Source organism: Neofelis nebulosa, chromosome 3, assembly GCF_028018385.1.
Source record: "Neofelis nebulosa isolate mNeoNeb1 chromosome 3, mNeoNeb1.pri, whole genome shotgun sequence".
Taxonomy (NCBI): domain Eukaryota; kingdom Metazoa; phylum Chordata; class Mammalia; order Carnivora; family Felidae; genus Neofelis; species Neofelis nebulosa.
Window position 1 is genome coordinate 46133265 of NC_080784.1, and position 12582 is coordinate 46145846.

The 12582-nt window shown below is 49.9% G+C and overlaps 1 long non-coding RNA gene across 1 annotated transcript; it reads left to right on the forward strand.

The window, feature by feature from the left end:
• Positions 1–7371: 7371 nt before the first annotated feature.
• LOC131506752 (uncharacterized) lies at positions 7372–12491 on the forward strand. Its single transcript, XR_009259121.1, has 2 exons — positions 7372–8610; positions 11460–12491. It is a non-coding gene; the product is annotated as an uncharacterized LOC131506752 (long non-coding RNA).
• Positions 12492–12582: the final 91 nt, after the last annotated feature.

Consider the following 12582-nt stretch of genomic DNA (forward strand, 5'->3'; position numbering starts at 1 on the left):
CATTCCCGGGAGCCCTGCTCTCTGTCTACTTAGGTGTGGGCTGCTCCCAAACAGGTTTGGTGAACACTGATGTATTAAGGGGGTGGGGGTGTCTTCTCTCTTTCCCCCATTCATAGAACATTGTTATGATTTTTCCCCCCAGGACTTTGCTCCTTAACTCCAAGAAATGAGTTGAGTGGGAGAATGCCAGCCACCATGGCAAGTTGGGAGAGGAAGGAGGGTCTCCTCTGCCTGCCTCTAGGGTTTGCCTCCCTACCCCAAATCCTGTGTCCTCAGGAGCACCTCTCCTGTTCTGGGCATGGGGAGACAGAGGAGAGAAGGGAAGACTTCTGGAAAAAGTGGCCACTGGGCCACTGATAAAGGACGTGCATCTTTTCTCTCTTGCCTGATTGCCTTTTTTGTCTCTCTTGTTCCTTTGAGTTTTACCTCCTGGGGGGTCTCTTCTCTCATCAAAGTAGTGACTTCAGTTTAAAGATGTTGACAAATGCTTAAGCTCTTTAGCTCTTTTCAGATTAAATGGAATTTGGCAAGCATTTATGGATGGCCTGCCTTGTGCCTGGCACTGTCCTAGGCATACAGGGGGCATGAGTATGCATAAGAGATCCTTCTTGCCTTTAAGGTACTCATGGTCCAGTGAGGGGTGGTGAGGGGTCCTCACATAGACAAAGACTATCAGAGAGATAAAATAAGGGGCTCAGAGGATTCAGAGCAACCGACTGGGGTGAAAACGAGACCAGTGAATTTGTGAGAGGGGGTAGGCTTTTTAGGAGGAAGGAGCAACTGGATGCAAGAGCTGGATGTCTAGGAAACAGTGAGCCGTCATGTTTGGCTCCTGTGAAATTTCCGGCAGGGACGGGTGGAAAGGTGTCAGGGCCATTCCGTGGAGGACTTGATTTTTAGGTTAAAGGTTTGGCCTTGATTAGAGAGGGGCCACTCAGGGGGGAGCCAATGAAGGCCTATGGGTTTCCAAGAGTAAGTAACACACTCTCCAGTATTTCATTAAAATATTATCTTTCTGGAAGAGAGAAAGCTGAGTCACCCTCAAGCTTCCCTCTTGGGTAAGAATCTTGTAATTATGTATTAATTTGTGTCATCGTTCATTTAATTTCTGTCTCCATCAGCCGTTGCCCACATCACAGCTCCAGGAGCTGGCGAAGCTCAAAGCTCGGCCTGAGAGCATCCCTGAAACCCTCCTGAGAGGTCCTGTCAGCCCCAGACCAGTCTCCAGTTCTCCCTCTTGCTTGCCAAGGTAACCACCTTAGTGGTGCCCTGGACTGTGGGGTGACTGGGTGGTCAGTGCTCTCCCTCCACACCCCTTCGCTGCCCTTCTCCTCCAAGCTCCTCCCCATTCCTGGTTTTTCCAGGGCTCTGGCTGAGTTACTGAGCTTTTGTCCTTCCAGGGAGGCACAGCTGCAAGGGAAAAGGATCTCCATGACAGGAGAATTTGGCTGATGCCCGGGCATGAATTTCCCCAGCCTGAGACACTCTTCCTTCTTTATCCGGCTGGCCGTGCTCAGCCTTCTGGTCTCAGCTTCACGGTCATGGTCCCAAAGAGGCTCTCTCTGACCTTAGTTCTAAACAAGCATTCCTTGTTACACCCTCTCTGTATGCGTGGTAGAACACTCCTTTTCCTTCATTGCTACTACCACGATGTATAATCCTACATTGAATTGTTTAATTTTGTTCTCCTTATTAGTCTATAAGCTTCAGGAAGGCAGGGGCTGTGTGTCTTTTTGCTCACTATTTTACTCTGAGAGTTGAGCCCAATTCCTGGCATGTAACAGATGCTTAGTAGATGGTACTGAAGGATCCTACAGATGGTGCTAGGTCCATCTAGGGGCTGGATGATCTCAGAGCTCATTGGGCATCTACCCAGTGGCCTGGGGTGGGTAAACTATTGTGTTTTTTTCTTTTTCTTTTTCTGTTTCAGAAGGAAAGGGGGAGAAGAAAATATAGAGTGAAGAGAGTACGTATGGCTTGGTATTCTTGGAGACCCTCTCTCATGGACTGGCTTAGCCTACTCCACAGGAGATTGTGGGTGGGTTGGGGTTAGGACCCTGCTTCTCCTCTGATAGAGTCCCCAGACCTTGGAGCCTGGCTTGAAAACAGCAACAACAACAAAAACCCCTATGGATGTTCCATAGGAAAAAACCATGTTCCATGTTCCAAAAAGAAACAGCACTTTTCTGACCCCAACTACCTTTCACTGGCCTGTTCCTGAAGGATTCTGAGCTTGGAAAGCCCAAAGAAGTTTCAGGCAACATTTTTTTCACCTGAAGCATGCATAAGCTGTAATCTGCTAGGAAAAATAGGACAGCAGGAGAGGAAGGCAAGAGGACAGAGGTTAAAGCAGGGCTGGTTTGGGGCAAGCAGTGGAGGAGAAAAGTTAGTATTGTGGTGGGTGGGAGAACCTCCTTCTTTCCTTCTTTCCCCTCCTTCAAGGTGCTCTCTCCACTGAGCGAGCTTGAGGGTGTGAGAGCAGAAAGAGGCAGAGATGAGGACAAGGCCCTCAAAGCATGAGGGAGAGGGGAGACTCGTCCCTCTAATGGTGGTTCTCAAGCAGGGCTGGACCACCCCCAGGGCTGTTTGGAGGTGTAGGGGATAGTTTTGGTTGTCTCCATGACTGGGGGGTGGGGGGATGCCAAAAACAAGTCATGTCTTGAGACCAAGGATGCTAGACCTTCTGCCCTACACCGGAGGGTCCTGCCCAATAAAGAACTCTCTTGGTTAAAATAATCGTGAGAAACAGTGAGATGAGGAAAAACAAGGACTTGAAGGCTTTATCTCTCTGGGGCATTAGACACCCCGTGGGTCTTGTCCCCAGAATTCCTGAAGTCCATGGAGAAAAAGTGGAGAGGCCTACCCTGCCCACTGGAGCATGTGACGTGGCACTCAGGGGTCACTGTCCTGTTTGGTCCCCTCTCAGCACTCCCTCCATGCCCCTCAAAAACCTGCAAAGCTGTCCAGCAGGCCCTGTTAGCTCAAGCCGGGCCTCCCTCAGCTGTGACAGTTAACTTTTTCCATATGCTGGGGCTGCTCCTGCATCAGACGAGGGAGGATGGGGAGAGATATGCGGTCAGAGTGGTTGCAGGTGGAGGCGAGGGGCGGCCCGCAGGAATGTCCAAGGGTTGGTGGGAGAGGTTTTTTGGGGGGTGTCGCCTTGTGGGAGAAGTACTGGGGGAAGTCAACGGCAACACGTTCTAGCCTGTTGGGGGGACGGCCGTTGGCACCAGGAGAAATCCATCCAGCGGAGCCAACCCTCATTAATCATCCGGGCGGCTGAACTGCCAGCTCCTTTCAAGATCTTTCAAGAAGGGTTTTCACCCAAAATAGAGTTGAAAATGTGCTGGGCCCTACTCAGAATCTCATCAGTCTGGGCATTATGGGAAGTGTCAGGCAGGCTGTGACAGACAAGGCCCACTCTGTTCAAGGGGTCCTGACTCCCACGGCCTGTCATATCAAGCGCCTGATCAAATTTGACAGCTTCATTTGTACCTACAGAATAGATAAAAGGGGCTGTTCATTGAAACAAATGGAGGGGAAGGGGTGGGGGAGGGAAGGGAGGTGAGAGGGAGTGTGTATGTGTGTGTGTGTGTGTGTGTGTGTGTGTGTGTGTATGTGTATTGGGGGGAGGAATGACATTGGGGGTAGGACAGGGGAGGGTGGTTTTGGGAGCAGGGGTGCAAAGGAGGATGCTCTCCATGAGCATTTGGGTCAACACCCCCAGGAAGAGGGAATAGGGGTCAGGGAAGACAGGTGAGTATCAGGAAGGGGATGGACGTGAAGGTCCCACCTATCACCGTCACCATCAAGAGGCTCCTGAGACCCTCTCTGTGCTCTGGGTCCTGACACTGTATAACCGGAGCCAGGAAGGTGGGCCCTGGGGGTGAGAGAGACCAGGGTGGGTGGCCGTGACTGGGAGAGCAAGGCCAGCGCAGGTGATGCATGTTTCAATTCCAAGCCTTGAGCTGAATTTTGCAAAGAGCCTTCCTTCCCTCGGAAGCAACCCCTTCACTGTGCTGTGTCCGCAGTGAGGCTGTCGTCCTCCTTTGACTGCTTGCCCACACCTGTGCTGGTGGCCCCAAAGCCCTGGCTCCCTTAAGTTACTCTTGCCTTCATGCTCCCTGCAGGTGGAAGCTGGTTGGTGTGCACCGGAGGGACATCCTCCAACACACTTTGGCTTTGGGCTTTGCTCAGGCTGTCCCACTGGCCTCAAAGACCTCTCTCCTCCTTCCCATGGGGGACTGGGTGAACGAATGCATCCTTCCAACTCCCAGGGTGCTCTGAACGCCTGGCACTTTTTAGGAGTCCCCTTCATGTGTTAATGTCATACTTTATTTCACATTGTTAGTAGGTGTTTATACGGTCTTCCCTAAGAGATTTTAAAAAGTTTGATGTGAGGGGCCATGTCTTATGCATCTTCTCTTCTTTGACAGCATTTAGCACAGGTAGCAGGTTCTCAGGAAACATTCCCACAAGTTCGCCTACACTGCAAAATTCAGCTGTGACCAGCAGGGGGTGAGCTGGGGATCAGGGGATTTAAAGTTCTTTTCTGACCCAGTCTTTAGAGGAGAGGGTCTGAGGTTGACAAGTCTCCGCCTATCCTGCCCCCACCCATTTAGAGCCATTGGGAGATTTAGAGAAAGGCCCTCTTGGACACGGATGCGGCCCAGGCTAGGTGTCCTGGGGCCGCCACGGAGACCCCACATGCTCCGCTTGGCCAGATGCTCTCGTGCAAGGCACCAGCCTCACCACAGTACGTGGTGGCTCCTGTGGCAGGAGTATAGGTTTTTGGAATCAGAGAGACTTGACAGGGATCTTGCTTCTACTGTTTACTGGCTTTGTGTCCCTGGGCAAAAAGTGTTCAATAATAGACTCACTGCAGAGACTTGCTGCCAGAATGAAATGAAGTCTTGTATGGAAAGCACTTAGCACGGTGCCTGGCACATAGCAAGCGCTCCGTAAATGTTAGAGAAGGAAAAGAAGCCACATCTGACCCCTGTTGCCCAGACCTTTCTCGTCTCAAATGACAGTACATACTGTTGATGGCACTTGTTTGTCAGTGACCATTGATCACTATGACTTTCGGTCCATCCTGAACCTTTTTGTAAGTTTCACAGAGGAAAGCATTCCTAGAATCCAATACATGGGAGGTCTCCACCTTCTTGTAAGGAGGGCTTGTTAATACACTGCCTCGATGATCCGAGAGGAGGTTGTTTGCAAGCCACCTGGTGGAGATCTCGGGACTACAAGGTATGCAGAAGGTCACAAATCTCTTTGAACTTCAGGGTCTCATAGGTCTGAGATGTCCGCCCTAACTGTGAGGCCAGGCTTGTCTGGCTAGAGCATTCCATCCCCAGAGGCACCTGTTTCCTGTGATTTCAAGTGTAAACTTTCTCCAGGTAAACAGGGCTCAGTGGGTTTGGAAGGAGTTTCTGTTTGTTGAGGCCCGAGGAAGCAGGGTGGAGGTGAGCTGGACGGAGGGAGAGGAGAATTCTGTCTCACTTACTGTGGCCATGGACAGTCACGCATGCCTTCATCACACTGCAAACTCAGTTTCCCCCTGTGTAAAACGAGCATGGGGAGGGCAGGGTGGAAGCTGGTCAGAGTGCCCAGACAGCACCCTCTCCAATTCTCCTCTCCTTCCTGGGAGGGTCAGTGTCCTGCCCTTGGCAGTTAGGAGAGGCTGGGTGATCAGTTCTAGCCAGAGGAGTATGAACAGATGAACAGAAGTGACATATGTCATTTTGGCCTGAAATGTTGTTTGTACAAGATTCTTCAGTTCTTCCCCCGCTGACCACCAAGGATGTTCCTGTTAGTCAGTGGGCCTGATAAATTATGTGCAACACTGTGATGCTTTCTGATGATGGGCCACCTTGGTTAGACTGAATGACAGTTCCCAGTTAGCTAACCAAACATGAATCTAGGTGCTTCTGTGAAGGAATTTTGCAGATATGATTCAAGTTCTTAATCAGTTGACTTTAGGTAGATCAAAAGGGAGGTTGTCTGGGGTGGGCCTGACCTAACCAGGCAAGCCCTTTGAAAGAGGGCTCAGGCCTTCCCTGAATTTAGAGACTCCAAAGGGCTCATGCCAGTAGTTCCAGCCTTGGATCTTCCCTGCCTGCGTGTCCTACAGACTTGCTTAGCTAGCCACCACAATTGCATAAGCTGATGCTTTGCAATAAACGCCTTACTATATTACTGGTTCTGCTTCTCTGTTCAAACCCTGACAGATACAGAGATCTTTGTCAATGATGGAGATGTAGTATAAACGAGAAATAAGCCTTTGTTGTTAAGCCCCTGAGATGGTGGGGCTCATTTGTGACCACAGCATACTCTGGCCTGTATTGACCATCGCAACACGAATAGAGCTGTTGGTCCATCATATATTTCAGCTCACACGTCTGCCTCCTACTGGACTGGAAGCTCCCTGAGGCAAGGTCCGTGTCTGTCCCATCTTTCTAGTCCCAGAGAAGACCGTGGTACCTAGTATGTAGTGGGCACTTTGTTAATGTTTACCGAGTTGCAAACCCACTGCACCGAGCAGCGTCTTGGCTCTTGGAAGGGAGGGGCAGGACTGAGGTAGTCACCCCATTTCCTTATGGGCTGGCTACAAACCTGTGTGTAACCCACACCAGACACATGTACATGGTCGTATGTACACACACCCAGGAGAGCAAACGGGACGCAGGGAATGTGCACTGACAGGTTCCAAATTACTGTTTCCACTCTAAAATCTGGCTCTGATTTAAACTCCAGAAGGATCACTTGATTTTATGTTCCAAAGAGCTGTGGAGATACCCGCTGCCCACTCAGAGCAAAGGTCCCCCCAACTCCTCCATGGTTTGATTTTTATCTGCTTTTCACTTCTTCTCTTGCCAGTTCCATTTTCCAAAAGCAATTGGCGGTAGGTTATGAAACATGATTCTTTCTGTAGACCTTGATTTAACCTCACGGGATTCTCAACGTTATTTTCAACAATCATTTCTGACCCGCTTAAGTACCCAATCAGTCTTTGAAATACCCGCATCAAAACTAAACTACACTCAGGATCTCGTCAAATTAAAAAAAATATTTTAATAATCCATTTTGTTGAAATGAAAAAGAGAGTCCCTTCTCTGGGTGAAAATTCCACATTACAGTATTTTTCTTCTGTATGCTCCCCTGCTCCCCGCCCCCCCACCGCCATTATTGAGGTAAAGAGGTAAAGTCATGACATTTCTTCTTCTGGACCTTTCACACTCACTGTCTTGATAGGAACTTTAGAACTGTACTTGACTGGGGATGAGTGATGGAGCATTCTAACCAGCTCTGACCTCCATAATGCTTTACTCTAAACATTTTATAAACTCATAGAATATTCCAGTTAGAAAGGGCTTCAAGATTAGAGGGCCCAATAGCTTCATTTCAGAAATAGAAAAATAGACTCAGAGATTAAGTGACTTGTTCAAAGTCACACAGCAATTAAGTTTCAGAACTAGAAGAAAATCCCAGTTTTCTGGCTCCCATTTCTATGCTCTTTCTCCCCAATATGCAATGACTAGACATCCTGGACTTTCCAGGACAGTCTTAAAGTACACTGTAAGTGTACTTAAACTTTTATCTCCGTTTTAAAGTTTATAAAATACAGTCGCTTCATTTCTCTCAGCCAGTAGGTTCAACTTCTTTTCTCTTAAGAGAGAGTTTTCCCCGTTCATCTGTGATCCAAATCCACTGACAGCTTTTCCTGTTTTAGTAAGTGCTAATAGTGCTTGGAAGTCTTGGGAAGTCTTGGGAAGGCACCCTGGGAAGACTTGGAAAGGCCCTTCATTTAGGAAGAGTACAAACCATTTCTGTGCCGTGAACGCTCTCTGGCAGGTGCAAGTTGATTAGGAAGAAAGGAATGGAAGAAAATTCAGATGTGCCGTATACAGTGTCAGTAAAGCGTCTTCCTTCATCTGCTTCAGAAATGGAAATTATGGGCTCAGGGGCTCAAGTTCCAGCTCTCTTATCACTATGGAATGAAGGCCTCATCCATCTTCAGCCTTCAGAAAAAGGATGGGCCTCCAAGGAGCCTCCCAACAGATTGGATGGCAAGGTGCCCCCCATCAGCCCCAGTGGTCTCCCCCTCCGGCTCCTACAGCCCACCCATCTGGTCCACACAATTAGCACCTTCTTACATCCTGTCCTATCTTCCACTGTCTGCACAGTATGATTTAGCACTTTATTAGATCAGCATAAACGCGCTTATATGTAACACTATCTTGCTCCCTGACTCACGGGTGTGTCTTATCTCCCCCAACTAAATCAGACAAAAATTTCGTCTGAGTTTTCTCCTGTGTCTTATGGCATCCAGCACATAAACAGGAATTCTGTAAATCCTGTCCCTTTGATGACTGACCTCCTGGAAGTATTAATCCCCAAATACCAGCACTCGAATTTCAAGCTGCCATTTCTCTACTTTTGTCATCAGGTGCATCATTTGTCAAAACATTAAATGTACCAGCGGAAAGAAGTAGATATCACTTTTGTGGTCCCCCTACCTCTTTTTAAAAGTGGAAATCAACTGTTGGACTCCATCGATTCCCCATGAAGCCCCTGGCCTGGCTCCCATCCTGGACCCAGGCAGAGGTAGGTGTGTGTGTGTGTGTGTGTGTGTGTGTGTGTGTGTGCATGTGTTCGGGTGGGAGGATGCTTCAGTTCTCTGTTTCTGGCCTCTGCAGCCTTCCCCTCTGCTGGGTGCCTTTCCTGTACTTGGACCCAGTGGCTGACAGCTGTTTTGGGGGGACTGGAGGAGAAAACGTGGGCATGCATGCCAAGTGTTACAATAGGACAGGCTTTGTCCAGGGGCCGTGGTGCGTCTTCACTGACCTTGGAACTGAGTGACCGGGGACAAGTGAGGGGAGGCAGCTTCCTTCCCTTTCCAGGCTGCAGGTTTTTAATGTCTCCTTTGTTGGTCTGGGCCCCTGGAGACGGCACTGAAGGGAGAGACTTTAGGCTGTTCCCTCCCTCCCGGACAAAATGGTGCATGCTTTTCCTGTTTAAACAGGGTGCAGTTGTGAAGTGCCCTGACTCCGCACACACCAAGGCCCGGCAACGGCTGCAATAAATCAATAGGAAAATAGAAGCTGCCAGTTAGACTAAACAAGTGCATTTGCAAAGACGGCTAGCCCTCATTAATCACTCTGACAGTCCTAAAAACACATTTCCCCTTTAATGACTGTATTTGGATAATCAGTGCTTTTTCCTCCTCAGTCAGAGTTTGAGTAACAGACAGCTGGTGTTATTATAGCCATTGGGGAGGGAGGGCTGGGATTAGGGTCTACGGAGAGCCATCCACTGGCGGTCTCCTCAAACCGGGTCGGCTGCAAAAGCCGTTGTTATGCAATAATGAGAGGGAGCTTTGTACTGCCATCGATGGCTCCCGGGCAGCCATGTGCAAGTTCCCCCCCAAACCTGGACACCCACCTGCATTATGTGAAACACAAAAGCCTCATGTTGGGTTTTATGAGCTTTGGCAGATTTAACACAGGCTGGGAGGCAGGAGTTTCTCTGGCAGCAAGGTAAGAAGATGGGTCGATGTGATCTGGCTTTGCTTCCTTTAGGTGACTTTGGCTTTCAGGAGAAACTTTGAAATCCAGCACATTCCTCTCTATAAATGATGTAACACATTAATGCACAGCACATTATGAAAATGGTAATTCAAACCCATAGTGCTCCAAATTAAACCATACATTATCGGATGCACTCAACCATCTATTTTGTAAAAAGACAGGACGAATGAAATCAAATCAAACAGAAAACTGGAGTGCAGCTTCCCCTACAGAATGATTAATAAAGTACAGAGCCTCAGGATTATTGCAAGACGAATTCCACGGTAACCCAGACATACATCAGGCAGGACTTAGCTCATATATCGAGAGGCACGTCCCAGTACGCCGGGTAGGGCAAGGCAATTGTGGCTGCCTAAAGAAGGGCGCCACACCTCCTGAGCTCCCCAATTTCTCTGGAGGTGGGTTAGCGGAGGGGAGGGGGGGGGACGACTGGCAAGTTAAAAACCCAACGCCATGCAACTCTGTTCGTGTCAACCCTGTATCTGAGAAGGAGCCTTTCCCCTCCCTCTCCTCCCCCCTTCCTCCTGCAGCTGCCCACGAGGCCACAAAAATAACCAGGCAAGAGGTGTGAAAATCTGACCTGGGGCCAGGAACGTCCAGTGTCTCAAGTTCCAGCTCTTTGCTTCCACCTTTCCTGGTGCCTTGGGAACACAGGCCCCATTTCTGGCGCCTGGGAGAGATTAGGAGGAAAAGAGGGAGGAGGGCTAGGAAGAGAATGAGGTGGAGAAATAGAAGGTAGAGGTGATTCTCAAAGAAAAGAGTGGCTAGATGAATTAATTATGCAAATAAGCAGTTGGTGGGGAGTATTATCTCTATTAAAACAGCAACTTTGTCTAATGAGAATTTAGCTATTGAAAGTAAGCAACTCCCCACCAGCTAATTAAAACAGCCACATTTCTTTGGAACTGGCACCCATTTATGGTGGGGAGGGCTGACATTTCAGGGTGAGAACTGGGACACTCCAGACCACAATGCTTGCCCTTTGATGTCACAAGGGTAGTTGGGGGCAGCTTATTCCAACTACGCAAAGGGCATCCTTCCCAGTCTGCAAAGGCCACAAATACATTTTCTGGGGAAACTCAATGGTCTGGGGGGTTTCTAAGCTCATGCATAAGCCAAGAAGCTTTAGAAACACGACTTTTGCTATACAGAGAGTTCACTCTTGGAGACAGTGAGTCTATTCCTTTCTCTTTCCCAACAAGAGGAACGCTGTGGTCCTTAGCTAGGGAGGTCTGAAGCCCATGAAGTTTAAGAAAAGAGAAAAGTTTAAGTCTTCCTGCAGGGGGAGCAATTTCCAGAAGTTTTAGCAGCCATAAAAAAAAAAAGGTATCTGAAGGAAAGAGGACTTGAGAGGAAGGGAAGTGGGAAATAACCAACAGCAGACAAAACAACAGAGAGAAAGAAAAACAAAGCAAGTCCCTACAGTTTCAAGTCATTTAAAGATTCTGACCAATTTGAACTTTGAGAACCCAGATAATGACGACTCCCCAGGAAGGTCCTGAGTTGGTCCCAGGGTAACTTCCACAGCCTGTTTAGCCTCTCCCGGACTTGCCCTCCCCCACGTGCCCAAAGACACTAGCAGCCGAGGTCCCTTCCCCTGGAACACACCTAAGTTCTTTTGGTGGCCAGCACGGACATTTTCTGCAGAAGAAGCCTGAGGTCCTCTTGACAGAGAAAGGAATTTTGGCCAGAAACAAAGATATAGTGGCAAAACTTCAAAGAACCCTAATCAACCCCCCCCCCCCCGCCCCCGCCACCTCCCAAGAAAATCTAACGTTGAGGCTTTGTCAAGTCCAGAGAGCGTGACACCGGGTGAGGGAGGCCCCCCTGTGATTCTCTAGCGGGGTGTGGTGTCTTCCCAAACAGTGCGGACCGACAGAGAAGGCATCCCTCCCACCCCACCTTCCGCCCTTGACCTCGGGTCTACGGACGGACGTTTCAGACGCACGAAGCTTGCGGAGCACGAACTGCCCAGTTAAGTCACAATCCTCACAGAGAAAGCAAAGCAAAACAGCAGCGCCAACAGCAGATCCCCAAAGCGGCGCGGGGCCAACGCAGAGGAGAGCGGCCAGGAGGGGGCGAGGCAGACCACTTTGAAGTGCGCCCAACAGGAGGCCCGTCGCGTCCAAGAGGAGCAGGCCGAGCGCCCGCGCGCCCTGGCCGGGTGCACCGGGGAGCCAGCGGCCTTGGTCGCTCACCGCCCAGGGTAGACGTGAGGGCCGTCCGTCCCCTCCTCCGGCCTCGCGGAAAACCCGGGCAGTGGGAGGTGCCCGACCCTGGTCCCACCATCCTGGCAAAGGGCGCCCCATCATCGCCTGCCCGGGGATGCCCCAGCGGGTGTCAGTCGTGTGAGCTCAAGACAACAAGGACCGAAGAGTGGTCTCAAAGTCTTGAGTAAACACCGCGTCTTCTCAGCAAAACCGAAACCCCTCCAGAGAAGTCTCTGGGGGCGCAAATGACTCGGGTCGGCAACTCAGCGCTGGCCTTGGGGAGCCCCCAAGCTCTGCAAAGCACCCATGTCAGCAGGTGCATTTGGTTTCAAGGAGTGGAAAAGGCAGTCAGGAGGAGGAAATCATTCGCATTTCCAGTGGGAAGCGCGGAAGGTGTCGTCGGGGTCGGCGCCAGTCACCTGTCTTTCTGCCACTAGGTGGCGCCAGAGGCACGTCGACTTTGCATACCTACAGGGCTCGGGGGAAGGTGCTGCCAAGTCTGAGCCCCGCGTCCTGGTTCCCTGCTCAGCTCCTTGTACCTCGAATCTAGGCCCAGAGGAAAAACCGCATTTACACACTCCCTTCACCCTGTCCCCAGGAAATATCAAGGACTTTGAAGCGAGGCTGGGAGCTAAACAACCAAGTGGGAGAAACAAACAAACAAACCCATAAAGACGGCTTCATGTTATTTGTAATGCGTTGGCATAAGTTTTGTTTTTTTCCCTCCCCTCCCCCTTTCTTGAAGAAAGGCATTAAATTCGTCCTTGAACGGAAATTTC